General features: G+C 42.0%; 1 pseudogene; it reads left to right on the forward strand.

Annotated features, from left to right (window-relative positions):
- Positions 1-261: 261 nt before the first annotated feature.
- On the forward strand, positions 262-5,938 carry Ctnnb1-ps1 (catenin beta 1, pseudogene 1; annotated as a pseudogene).
- The last annotated feature ends 6,142 nt before the right edge of the window (positions 5,939-12,080 follow it).

Consider the following 12,080-nt stretch of genomic DNA (forward strand, 5'->3'; position numbering starts at 1 on the left):
CTGAGTGAGGTAACTCAGACCCAAAAGGACAAGCATGATATATTCTCACTAATAAGTTGATATTAGCCAAAAAAAAAGTACAGAATACCCAAGATACAGTTCACAGAACTCAAAAAGCTGAAGCGACCAAGTGAGGACACCGCAGTTCCATGGGGAGGGAGAAGAAACCAAACACAAAGGAGAAAGGAGAGAGGGACAGGGGAGGGAAAGAGGATGGAGTGGGGGAGAGGGAAACATGATCTGGTATTGGGTAGGGGAAAATTACTGAAGCCCTGAGGGCCAGCAGAAAAAAATGGAAACAGGTGACCTCACGAAAAAGGAGGTAGGGAAGACCTTCTAGAATGTACTAGAGACCTGGGGAGTAAGAGGCTCTCAGGACTCAAAGAGGGAGGACCCTAGATGAAAGGCCCTACAGTGGGGAGAGGAAACTTATGAAATCCACCTCCAGCAGAAAGACAGGACAACAAGTGAGGGAAGGGGTTGCTATCCCACAGTCCAAGCTCTGACCCATAATTCTTCCTGTCTGAAAGAAATACAGGGGGCTGGAGAGATGGCTCAGTGGTTAAGAGCACTGACTGCTCTTCCAGAGGTCCTAAGTTCAAATCTGAGCAACGACATGGTGACTGGCTCACAACCATCTGTAATGAGATCTAAAGCCCTCTTCTGGTGTGTCTAAAGACAGCTACAGTGTACTTATATATTAATGAATAAGTAAATAAATCTTTGAAAGAAAGAAAGAGAGAAAGAAAGAAAGAGGGAAAGAAAGAAAGAAAGAAAGAAAGAAAGAAAGGAAGGAAGAGAGAGAAAAGAAGAAGGAAGGAAGAAAGGAAGAAAAGAAAGAAAGAAAGATGCTTAGGGATGGAAATGGAGCAGGAAAAGAAGATCCAGTGGCAGGCCCAAAGTGGGTTCCAACTCAAGGGGAGGCCCCAAGACCTGACACCATTACTGAAGCTATGGGGCATTCACAAAAAGGAACCTATCATGACTGCTCTCCAGAAGACCCAACAAGCAGCTGAAAAGAGTTAGATGCAGACATGTACACCCAACAAATGAACAAAAGCTGCTGACCCCTCTGGTTGAATTAGGGAAAAGGTGGAGGAAGCTGGGGAGGAGAACAGCCCTATAGAAGGACCAGCAGTCTCAATTAGGACCCCTGAGATCTCTTAGACACTGGGTCACCAAGCAGGAGGCAAACACCAGCTGAGATGAGGCCACCAACACATATATAGCAGAGGACTCCCAGATCTGAGTTCAGTCAGAGAAGATGCACCTAACCCTCAAGAGACTGGAGGCCTCAGGAAGTTTAGAGGTCTGGTGGGGTACATGGGGTGGGGAAATCTTTGTGGAGAGTGGGGGGTGGAACTGTGGAGCGGAGTATGGAATGTGGAACCCTCAGAGGGTGGACAAGGAGGGGAATAAAATCTGGAGGACAAAAAATAAATACCCCCCCCCACCTCCATGGCCCAAGGAGCTGGGATACGCGGGACCTGGTGCGTGTCCCCTCTGTCCCTCATGGAGCATGCACAGATAACTTACCCCCCACCCCTGCCCGCCGCAATGACCTGACTGGTATCTGAAACTCAGCGAGCAACTGCTGTGACACTGTGGTTCGGACAATGGCTACTCAAGCTGAACGCATGGAGTTGGCCATGGAGCCAGACAGAAAAGCCTCTGTCAGCCATTGGCAGCAGCAGTCTTACCTGGACTCTGGAATCCACTCTGGTGCCACCACCTCAGCTCCTTCCCTGAGTGGCAAGGGCAATCCTGAGGAAGAAGCTGAAGACACCGCCCAAGTCCTTTGTGAGTGAGAACAAGGCTTTTCCCAGTTCTTTACACAAGAGCAAGCAGCTGACATTGATGGTCAGTACACTCAGGCTCTGAGGGTCCGAGCTACCATGTTCCCCGAGACACTAGATGAGGGCATGTAGATCCCATCCATGCAGTTTGACACTGCTCATCCCGCTAATGTCCAGTGCGTGGCTGAACCGTCACAGGTGCTGAAGCATGCAGTTGTCAATTTGATTAACTATCAGGATGACGAGGAAGTTGCCACACATGCAATTCCTGAGCTGACAAAACTGCTAAATGATGAGGCCCAGGTGGTCATTAATAAAGCTGCTTTTACGGTTCACCAGCTTTCCAAAAAGGAAGTTTCCAGACATGCCATCATGTGCTCTCCTCAGATGGTGTCTTCCATTGTGGTCACCATTCAGAATACAAATGATGTAGAAACAGCTCGTTGTACAGCTGGGACCTTACACAACCTTTCTCACCATCGAGTGGGTTTGTTGGCTATCTTTAAGTCTGGTGGCATCCCAGTGCTGGGAAAAATGCTTGGATCACCAGTGGATTCTGTACTGATCTATGCCATCACGACACTGCATAATTTCGTGCTACATCAGAAAGGAGCTAAAATGGCAATGTGCCTTAGCCGGTGGGCTGCAGAACGAACATGAAGTTCTTGTCTATTACGACAGACTGCCTTCAGGTCTTAGCTTACTGCAATCAGGAGAGCAAGCTGATCATCCTGGCTAGTGATGGACCTCAAGCCTTAGTAAACATAATGAGAACCTACACTTACGAGAAGCTCCTGAGGACCACAAGCAGAGCTCTGAAGGTGTTGTCTGTGTGCTGTAGCAACAAGTCGGCTATTGTGGAAGCTGGTGGGTTGCAGGCTCTGGGGCTTCACCTGACAGACCCAAGTCAGCAACCTTTCAGATGCAGCGACTAAGCAGGAAGGGATGGAAGGCCTCCTTGGGACTCTAGTGCAGCTTCTGGGGGCTCTTGGGCTCACTGTCCTTCATGCTGGTGACAGGAAGGACATTACCGAGCCTGCCATCTGTGCTCTTCGTCATCTGAGCAGCCGACATCAGGAAGCTGAGATGGCCCAGAATGCCACTCGCCTTCCTTATGGACTACCTGTTGCAGTTGAACTCCTGCACCCACCATCCCACTGGCCTCTGAGAAAGGCAACTGTTGGATTGATCCGAAACCTTGCCGTTTGCCCAGCAAATCATGCACCTTTGTGGGAACAGGGTGCTATTCCACGGCTAGTTCAGCTGCTTGTATGAGAGCATCAGGACATCCAACAGCGTACCTCCATGGTTGGAACACAGCAACAGTTTGTGGAGGGCGTCCGCATGGAGGAGATAGTTGAAGGGTGTACTGGAGTTCACCACATCCTCGCTCAGGATGTTCACAACCCGATCGTAATCCGAGGACTCAATATCATTCCCACTATTTGTGCAGTTGCTTTATTCTCCCATTGAAAATATCCAAAGAGTAGCTGCAGGGATCTTCTGTGAACTTGCTCAGGACAAAGAGGCTGCAGAGGCCATTGAGGCTGAGGGAGCCATTTCTCCACTCCAGGAACGAAGGCGTGACAACATATGCAGCTGCCGTTCTATTCCAACAAGCCACAGGACTACAAGAAATGGCTTTCAGTTAAGCTGACCAGTTCCCTCCTCAGGACAGAGCTAATGGCTTGGAATAAGACTGCTGATCTCAGACTGGACATTGGTGCCCAGAGAGAAGCCCTTGGATATCGTCAGGATGATCCCAGCTACTGTTCTTTTCACTCGGGTGGATATGGCCAGGACACGTTGGGGACAGACCTTATGATGGAGCATGAGATGGGTGGTCACCACCCTGTTGCTGACTATCCATTTGATGGGCTGCCTGACCTGGGACATGCACAGGACCTCATGGACAGGCTGTCCCCAGGTGATAGCAATCAGTTGGCCTGGTTTGATATTGATCTATAAATCATCCTTTAGGAGTAACCATACAAATGGATTTGGGGAGTGATTCAGGAAGTGAAAAATGCACACGAATAGATCACAAGATGGAGTAATCAAACTGTTTTTTTTTTTTTAATATCTGTACTGGTACTGACTTTGCTTGCTTTGAAGTAGCTTTTTTTTTCAGTAACTGTTAGTTTTTAAGTCTCGTTGTGTTATGTTCAAGTGAACCTGCTACAGCAATTTCTGGTTTCTAAGAACTGAGTAATGGTGTAGAATACTAATTCATAATCACAATAATTGTAATTTGGAGATGTGTAACATTGTGCAGCCTTTTATATAAATAGACAGATAGAAATTGCCCAATTAGTTTCCTTTTCATATACTTAAAATAAGCAGGTGGATCTATTTCCTGTTTTTAAACAAGAACATTATTGGGGATACGTGCAGTAGGGTAAATCAGTGAGAGGTGTTATCTGGGCCTTGTTTTGGACAGTATACCAGTTGCCTTTTATCCCAAAGTTGTTGTAACCTGCTATGATACAATGCTTCAACAGATAAGATTATAAAAATGGTTCAGAATTAAACTTTTAATTCATATAAATAAATAAATAATAAAAGAAAACAAGAAAACCACATTTGCTTTTCACGTTTCTCTGTTACCTTCATGACAATCTATTATTTAGCTACCTTGAAATCATTTTATTAATTCTCAGCATTTTTCTTTGAAAAATTGTTTATCCTTTGTTGTCCTATCTCCTTGGTTCTCAAAGTCCTAAATTACATCATTTGATTCCTCCATCTTGTCTGGAAGACTGAATATCCCATCCATGTGCGTCAGGTACAACTAGTAGTCAGAGACTTCAGGATATTTTGAACAGAACAATTTTAAAACAAGGAATAGGATAGTCCACGGAGATGTCTCAGTGGGTAAAGACACTTGCTGCAAAACATGATAACCTGAGTTCAATCTCAAGGACTTACATGGCACAAGGAGAGAACAATCCCCACAAGGTGTTCTCTGACTTCTACGTAGGTGTTGTGGCCCACATGAATACTGCCCCAGACACTCACACACACACACACACACACACACACACACACACAGAGAGAGAGAGAGAGAGAGAGAGAGAGAGAGAGAGAGAGAGAGAAACTAAGAGCATATTATAATAAAAGAAGGAATGAATGAATGACAATGTTTGGATATTTACATATTAGTAGGAGATAAAAGAGACTTTTATACACTACCCCTAGGTCAAAGAGCCATTAAAGAAACAAGTACAACTTCAGGTCCATACTACAGGTGAGGTTTGGTCAGCCTTGACAAGGGCATAACTATAGCTCACTGGATAGGAAGAAGTTTCCTAAATTATTTTAGGTCAAAGAATTTTCCTACAGTTGGCACATAGATGAGTTTGGTGGTTGTGGAAATCAAAAGTAAGGATGACATACAGTAAATTCTCAGAAGAGAGTATAAGAAGACTGTGGTTGGTAGTCAGGAAAGCACTCTCTTAGGATGCTGGAGAATTTTCAATATACTTATGGTGACTTTGAAAGAGCTAAGAAGCCAACTAGAGGACATAGAATTCAGTGGAAGCCAAATGGCCAAGAAACTATGAGATTTATTAAGATATTTAGATTTGGAGAGAAGTCGCTGCTCACCATCCAGAGGAAAACATGGTCAGGCTGTACAGACTTCTGGGAAATTATAGTGGCTTCTGAAACTCCCAGAAGATAAGCAGGACTATACACATGTGAGAAGATCACTGACATTCATCCAGGGTCTTCCCTCCTGGGATCAGGCATGCAGACCTAGCTTCCAACAAGAGAACAGGATGGGGACAGTTCAAAAGCCCATCTTCTAACAACATCCCTCCAGTGCCCTCTACTGTCAAAACTTTAAAACCATTTCCATGCCACAGCAAGGACAAGTTGAGGGCTTTATCAAGAGATAAGCAAAACATTAATAAATAAATTCCTTGGGCTTAATCCCAGGTATAGGACCAAACCAATCCCAGTTTTCATGCCCTTGAGTTCATCTCTTGGTACCACTTTTTGAACAAATATACAGCAAATCAAGATCTCTTTAGGAAATAAAAGCAACCCAAAGATATGGGTAATAAGAATTATGAATTTCCTCTTTACAAGAAACTGGATAGTAAGAAGAAATTAATAGTAATACCACTGCTGAGTAAGAATACCCCAGGAAGGCATTGGCTTGAAAGGCAATAAAGTATCCCAAAGCTGGGTTGGAGATTCTAAACTGGGAATGTTGTGTGAGAATGGAATCTGTAAAGCACTGACTTGGCTCCCAAAGCCTGGAATCTTCACATGAAATCTCTATTCAAGAGCCTGCTAGGGATCTGGCTCTGAATACCCAGCATTGGAAACATTGAATGTTCAGGCTAGAAATACTGTTACAATGATCTTTCCTTTCCCTTTTATCCAGTATCTGAACTCAACTGGCTAAGCTTCTATACATTTCCTACCATGCTACTATCCCTTTCACCCCCACCCCTGAGAAACTAAACATTACTTGCCTATCCATCATTTGTTTTCTGCTTAATTTCATATAGTTTTCCTCATTTTTATTAGAACTATTTAAGTAGCATTTTTCAATAGATTTCTCAAGCGTCTTACCTTTTCTGTACTTTTAAGAATAGCAGTGAAAGTATTAATTTGTTTATTAACCTTCATTATCACAGGAACCTACGGAGTATAAGAACAAGGGTTATGTGTCTCTCTGGCTTGCTACTATCATTTTGTTGCCTAATTTTGATAGAACTCTTGAACATATTAGTCTTCCAGAGCTTACATACTAAAACAAACTCCTTTCCAAATACACAGCTTCTTCTCACCAGAATCATCCATTTCCCCCATTAGTATGTGTGTGTGTGTGTGTGTGTGTGAGTGTGTGTGTGTGTGTGATCTGTGTGTGTGTACTTGATGCTCTTATTTTTATTGTCAGCTAGACTTATTCTGTGATGAACAGTCACTCAAATTGTTGTCATATTCTATTCATGGCTGGGGCAAATGACTCAAACATCCCATGTGGTAATTTTTGAGACTGCTAAATACCATGAAAACTAAGGACTAAGCAGCACTTGTTACAACCACAGTGTTTTACTAACAAGATAGCTCAGGAAGTTGAAGTGTTTGCCACCAAGACTGACTGCCCCAGTTCAATGTATGACCCACAAGGGAGAAAGGAAGAACAAACTTCCAGAAGGTTTCCTCTGATGACCACATATGGGCTATGGCATATGGAAATAAACACACATATGTATGTACACACACACACACACAATTAAAGTGAATGCAACAAAATACAAACATTGTGTTACATAGAGAAGTCTAAATGTGTATTTTAATTACGAATCAGAAAGTAGTCACAAAGGAATTCTACAGAAAAATAAATAATAAAGGCAGGTAAAAGAGAAAGGAGTGACTGAACTCATATGATGATATGACTTTGTGAAGAAAGACTTGACAGGGCAAGCAAGGGAGTTTGAAGAAGCTTGCCACCTATATTAAAAAATCTAAGAATACACAGACTGTTTCAGACATTTCAACCAAGAAACCATAATGTATTACAGTTTACCAAGAATCAAGCTATATTGTGGCTCTAATATAGCATTTAATGACAAGTAGTTTTAGTTTTCTTTTTAAATTTTATTGAACTTTTAATTTATGGAAGACAAACTTTTGTCATGAAATTAAATTCTGTACACTAAAAGACTGAATCTGTATATTCAGTAGTTTTTTTTCTACCTTCGCTTTACTGAAAATAGATTCTTTTCTCATTCCCTGATTACAGTCTCCCCTCCCTCTACTTCTCCCAGATCCTTCCCACCTCCCTGCCCATCCAGATCTACTCTCTGTTCTAACTCTCATTAGAAAAGAGCAAGCTTCTAAGATATAATAAGGATGCATAACAAAATAAAAAAATCATAGGATAAAACAAAAGCCATGGCATTGAAGTTAGGCAAGGCAAACCAACAGAAGGAAAAGAGTCCAAGAGAAGGCACAAGAATCAGAGACTCATGCATTTGCACACTCAGGAGTTCCATAAAAGTACAAACTGAAAGCTATAATATATATGAAAAGGAACATGATGGAGACTCTGGCAGGTCTTGTGTCTGCTGTGTCACTCTCTGTAAGTTCATATTAGCTTTGCTCAGTTGATTTAGGGACACATGTTCTGCTGGTGTCCTTCACCACCCCCTCTAACTCTTGCACTGCACTGTTTCTGCATCCTCTTCCACAGGAGATCCTTAATCTCTGGGAGAAAAGATTTAATGGGGACAACCATTAAAATCTGTGTATTCCAAGGTGTTCCCCTCTGTCCCCCATCCCCCCTGCTTGATCTCTCTCTCTCTCTCTCTCTCTCTCTCTCTCTCTCTCTCTCTCTCTCTCTCTCTCCCTCCCTCCCTCCCTCCCTCCCTCCCTCTCTCTCTCTCTCTCTCTCCCTCCCTCTCTCTCTCTCTCTCTCTCTCTCTCTCTCTCTCTCTCTCTCTCTCTCTGATGTCTGACTAAAGGTCTCTGTATTTGTTCCCTTTTATGAAAGAGGAAGTTTCTCTGAGATTGGCTGAATAAGGCACTGATCTATAACAAAGCAGAATATCATTAGGAAACATTTTTTATTGTGAATATATGCATTTTATTTTTTCCATCTTTATTAAATTGGTTATTTGTTATTTACATTTCAAATGTTATTTGATTTTCCGGTTTCCAGGCCAACATCCCCCTAACTCCTCCACTTCCCCTTCTATATGTGTGTTCCCCTCCCCATCCTTCTCCCATTACGCCCTCCTCCCCAACAATCCCAATCACTGGGTGTCCAGCCTTGGCAGGACCAAGGAATTTCCCTTCCACTGGTGCCCCTACTAGGCATGCCCCTACCTATGAATTTGGAGCCCAGGGTCAGTCCATGTACAGTCTTTGGGTAGTGGCTTAGTCCCTGGAAGCTCTGGTTGGTTGGCATTGTTGTTCATGTGGGGTCTCAACCCCCTTCAGCACTTTCAGTCCATTCTCTGATTCCTTCAACGGGGGTCTCATTCTCAGTTCAGTGTTTTGCTGCTGGCATGTTCTGGCTGTGTCTCTCAGGAGAGATCTATATCCAGTTCCTGTCAGTCTGCACTTCTTTGCTTCATCCATCTTTGGTGGCTGTATATGTATGGGTCACATGTAGGGCAGGCTCTGAATGGGTGTTCCTTCTGTGTCTGTTTTAATCTTTGCCTCTCTATTCCCTGCCAAGGGTATTCTTGTTCCTTTTAAAGAAGGAGTGAAGCATTCACATTTTGATCATCCGACTTGAGTTTCATTTGTTCTAGGCATCTAGGGTAATTCAAGCATTTGGGCTAATAGCCACTTATCAATGAGTGCATACCACGTGTGTTTTTCTGTGATTGGGTTACCTCACTCAGGATGATATTTTCCAGTTCCATCCATTTGCCTATGAATTTCATGAAGGCACTGTTTTTAATGGCTGAGTACTCCATTGTGTTGATGTACCACATTTTCTGTACCCATTCCTCTGTTGAAGGGCACCTGGGTTCTTTCCAGCTTCTGGCTATTAAAAATAAGGCTGCTATGAAATAGTGGAGCATGTGTCTTTGTTATATGTTGGGGTATCTTTTGGGTATATGCCCAAAAAAGGTATAGCTGGGTCCTCAGGTAGTGCAATGTTCAATTTTCTGAGGAACCTCCAGACTGATTTCCAAAATGGTTGTACCAATCTGCAATCCCACCAACAATGGAGGAGTGTTCCTCTTTCTCCACATCCTCGCCAGCATCTGCTGTCACCTGAGTTTTTGATCTTAGCCATTCTCACTGGTGTGAGGGGGAATCTCAAGGATGTTTTGATTTGCATTTCTCTTGTGAGTTAAGACGTTGAACATTTCTTTAGGTGCTTCTCAGCCATTCGATATTCCTCAGCTGTGAATTCTTTGTTTAGCTCTGAACCCCATTTTTAATAGGGTTATTTGTCTCTCTGCGGTCTAATTTAGTGGGTTCTTTAATATTTTGGATATAAGCCTTCTATCAGTTGTAGGATTGGTAAAGATCATTTCCCAATCTGTTGGTTGCCCTTTTGTCCTAACAACAGTGTCCTTTGCCTTACAAAAGCTTTGTAGCTTTATGAGATCCCATTTGTCGATTCTTGTTCTTAGAGCATAAGTCATTGGTGTTTTGTTCAGGAAATTTTCTCCAGTGCCCATGTGTTCAAGGTTCTTTCCCACTTTTTCTTCTATTAGTTTGAGTGTATCTGGTTTGATGTGGAGGTCCTTGATCCACAGGGACTTAAGCTTTGTACAGGGTGATAAGCATGGATTGATCTGCATTCTTCTACATGCTGACCTCCAGTTGAACCAGGATCATTTGCTGAAAATGCTATCTTTTCTCTATTGGATGGTTTTGGCTCCTTTGTCAAAAGTCAAGTGACCATAGGTGCGTGGTTTCATTTCTGGGTCTTCAATGCTATTTCACTGGTCTATCTCCCTGTCTCTGTACCAATACCATACAGTTCCTATCACTATTGCTCTGTAACACTGCTTGAGTTCAGGGATAGTGATTACCCCAGAACTCCTTTTATTGTTGAGGATAGTTTTAGCTATCCTGGGTTTTTTGTTATTCCAGATGAATTTGCAAATTGTTCTGTCTAACTCTCTGAAGAAATGGATTGGTATTTTGATGGGGATTGCATTGAATCTGTAGATCACTTTTGGTAAAATGGCCAATTTTACTATATTAATCTTGTCAATCCATGAGCATGGGAGATCTTTCCATCTTCTGAGATCTTCTTCAATTTCTTTCTTCAGAGGCTTGAAGTCTTATCATACAGATCTTTCACTTGCTTGGTTAAAGTCACACTGAGGTATTTTATATGATTTGGGACTATTATGAAGGGTGTCGTTTCCCTAATTTCTTTCTCGGCTTGTTTCTCTTTTGTATAGAGGAAGGCTACTGATTTATTTGAGTTAATTTTATACCCAGCCACTTTGCTGAAGGTGTTTATCAGGTTTAGTAGTTCTCTGGTGGAACTTTTGGGATCACTTAAATATACTATCATATCATCTGCTAATAGTAATATTTTCACTTCTTCCTTTCCAATCTTTATCCCTTTGATCTCCTTTTTTTTTTTGGCTTATTGCTCTGGTTAGAACTTCAAGAACTATATTGAATAAGTAGGGAGAGAGTGGGCAGCCTTGTCTAGTCCCTGATCTTAATGCGATTGCTTCAAGTTTCTCTCCATTTTGTTTAATTTTAGCTACTTGTTTGCTGTATATGGCTTTTACTGTGTTTAGGTATGGGACTTGGATTCCTATTCTTTCCAGGCCTTTTATCATGAAGGGGTTTGAATTTTGTCAAATGCTTTCTCAGCATCTAGTGAAATGATCATGTGATTTTTATCTTTCAGTTTGTTTATATAGTGGATTATTTGATGGTTTTCCATATATTAAACCATCCCTGCATGCCTGGGATGAAGCCTACTTGATCGTGGTGGATGATTGTTTTGATTTGCTCTTGGATTCGGTTTGCAAGAAATTTATTGAGTATTTTTACATTGATATTCATAAGGAAAATTGTTCTGAAGTTCTCTTTCTTTGTTGGGTGTTTGTGTGGTTTAGGTATAAGAGTAATTGTGACTCCATAGAAGGAATTCGGTAGTGCTCCATCTGTTTCAATTTTGAGGAATAGTTTGGATAGTATTGGTATGAGGTCTTGTATGAAGGTCTGATAGAATTCTGTACTAAACCCATCTGGACCTGAGCTCTTTTTGGTTGGGAGACTTTTAATGACTGCTTCTATTTCTTTAGGAGTTATGGGGTTGTTTAACTGGTTTATCTGTTCCTGATTTAACTTCGGTACCTGGTATCTGTCTAGGGAATTGTCCATTTCCTCCAGATTTTCAAGTTTTGCTGAATATAGGCTTTTTTAGTGGGATCTGATGATTTTTTGAATTTCCTATGATTCTGTAGTTATATCTCCATTTCCATTACTGATTTTGTTCACTTGGATACTCTATCTGTGCCCTCTGGTTAGTCTGGCTAAGGTTTTATCTCTCTTGTTGATTTTCTCTAAGAACCAGGTTTTGGTTCTGTTGATTCTTTATATAGTCCTTTTTGTTTCTACTTGGTTGATTTCAGCTCTGAGTTTGATTATTTCCTGCCTTCCACTCCTCCTGGATGTATTTGCTTCTTTTTTGTTCTAGAGCATTTAGGTGTGCTGTCAAGCTGCTGACATATGCTCTCTCCTGTTTCTTTATGCAGGCACTCAGAACTATGAATTTTCCTCTTAGCAGAGGAAAACTCTGTCTCATAAGTTTAGGTATGTTGTACC

The sequence above is a fragment of the Rattus norvegicus genome, chromosome 7 (genome assembly GCF_036323735.1).
Source record: "Rattus norvegicus strain BN/NHsdMcwi chromosome 7, GRCr8, whole genome shotgun sequence".
In the NCBI taxonomy this organism is placed as follows: Eukaryota; Metazoa; Chordata; class Mammalia; order Rodentia; family Muridae; genus Rattus; species Rattus norvegicus.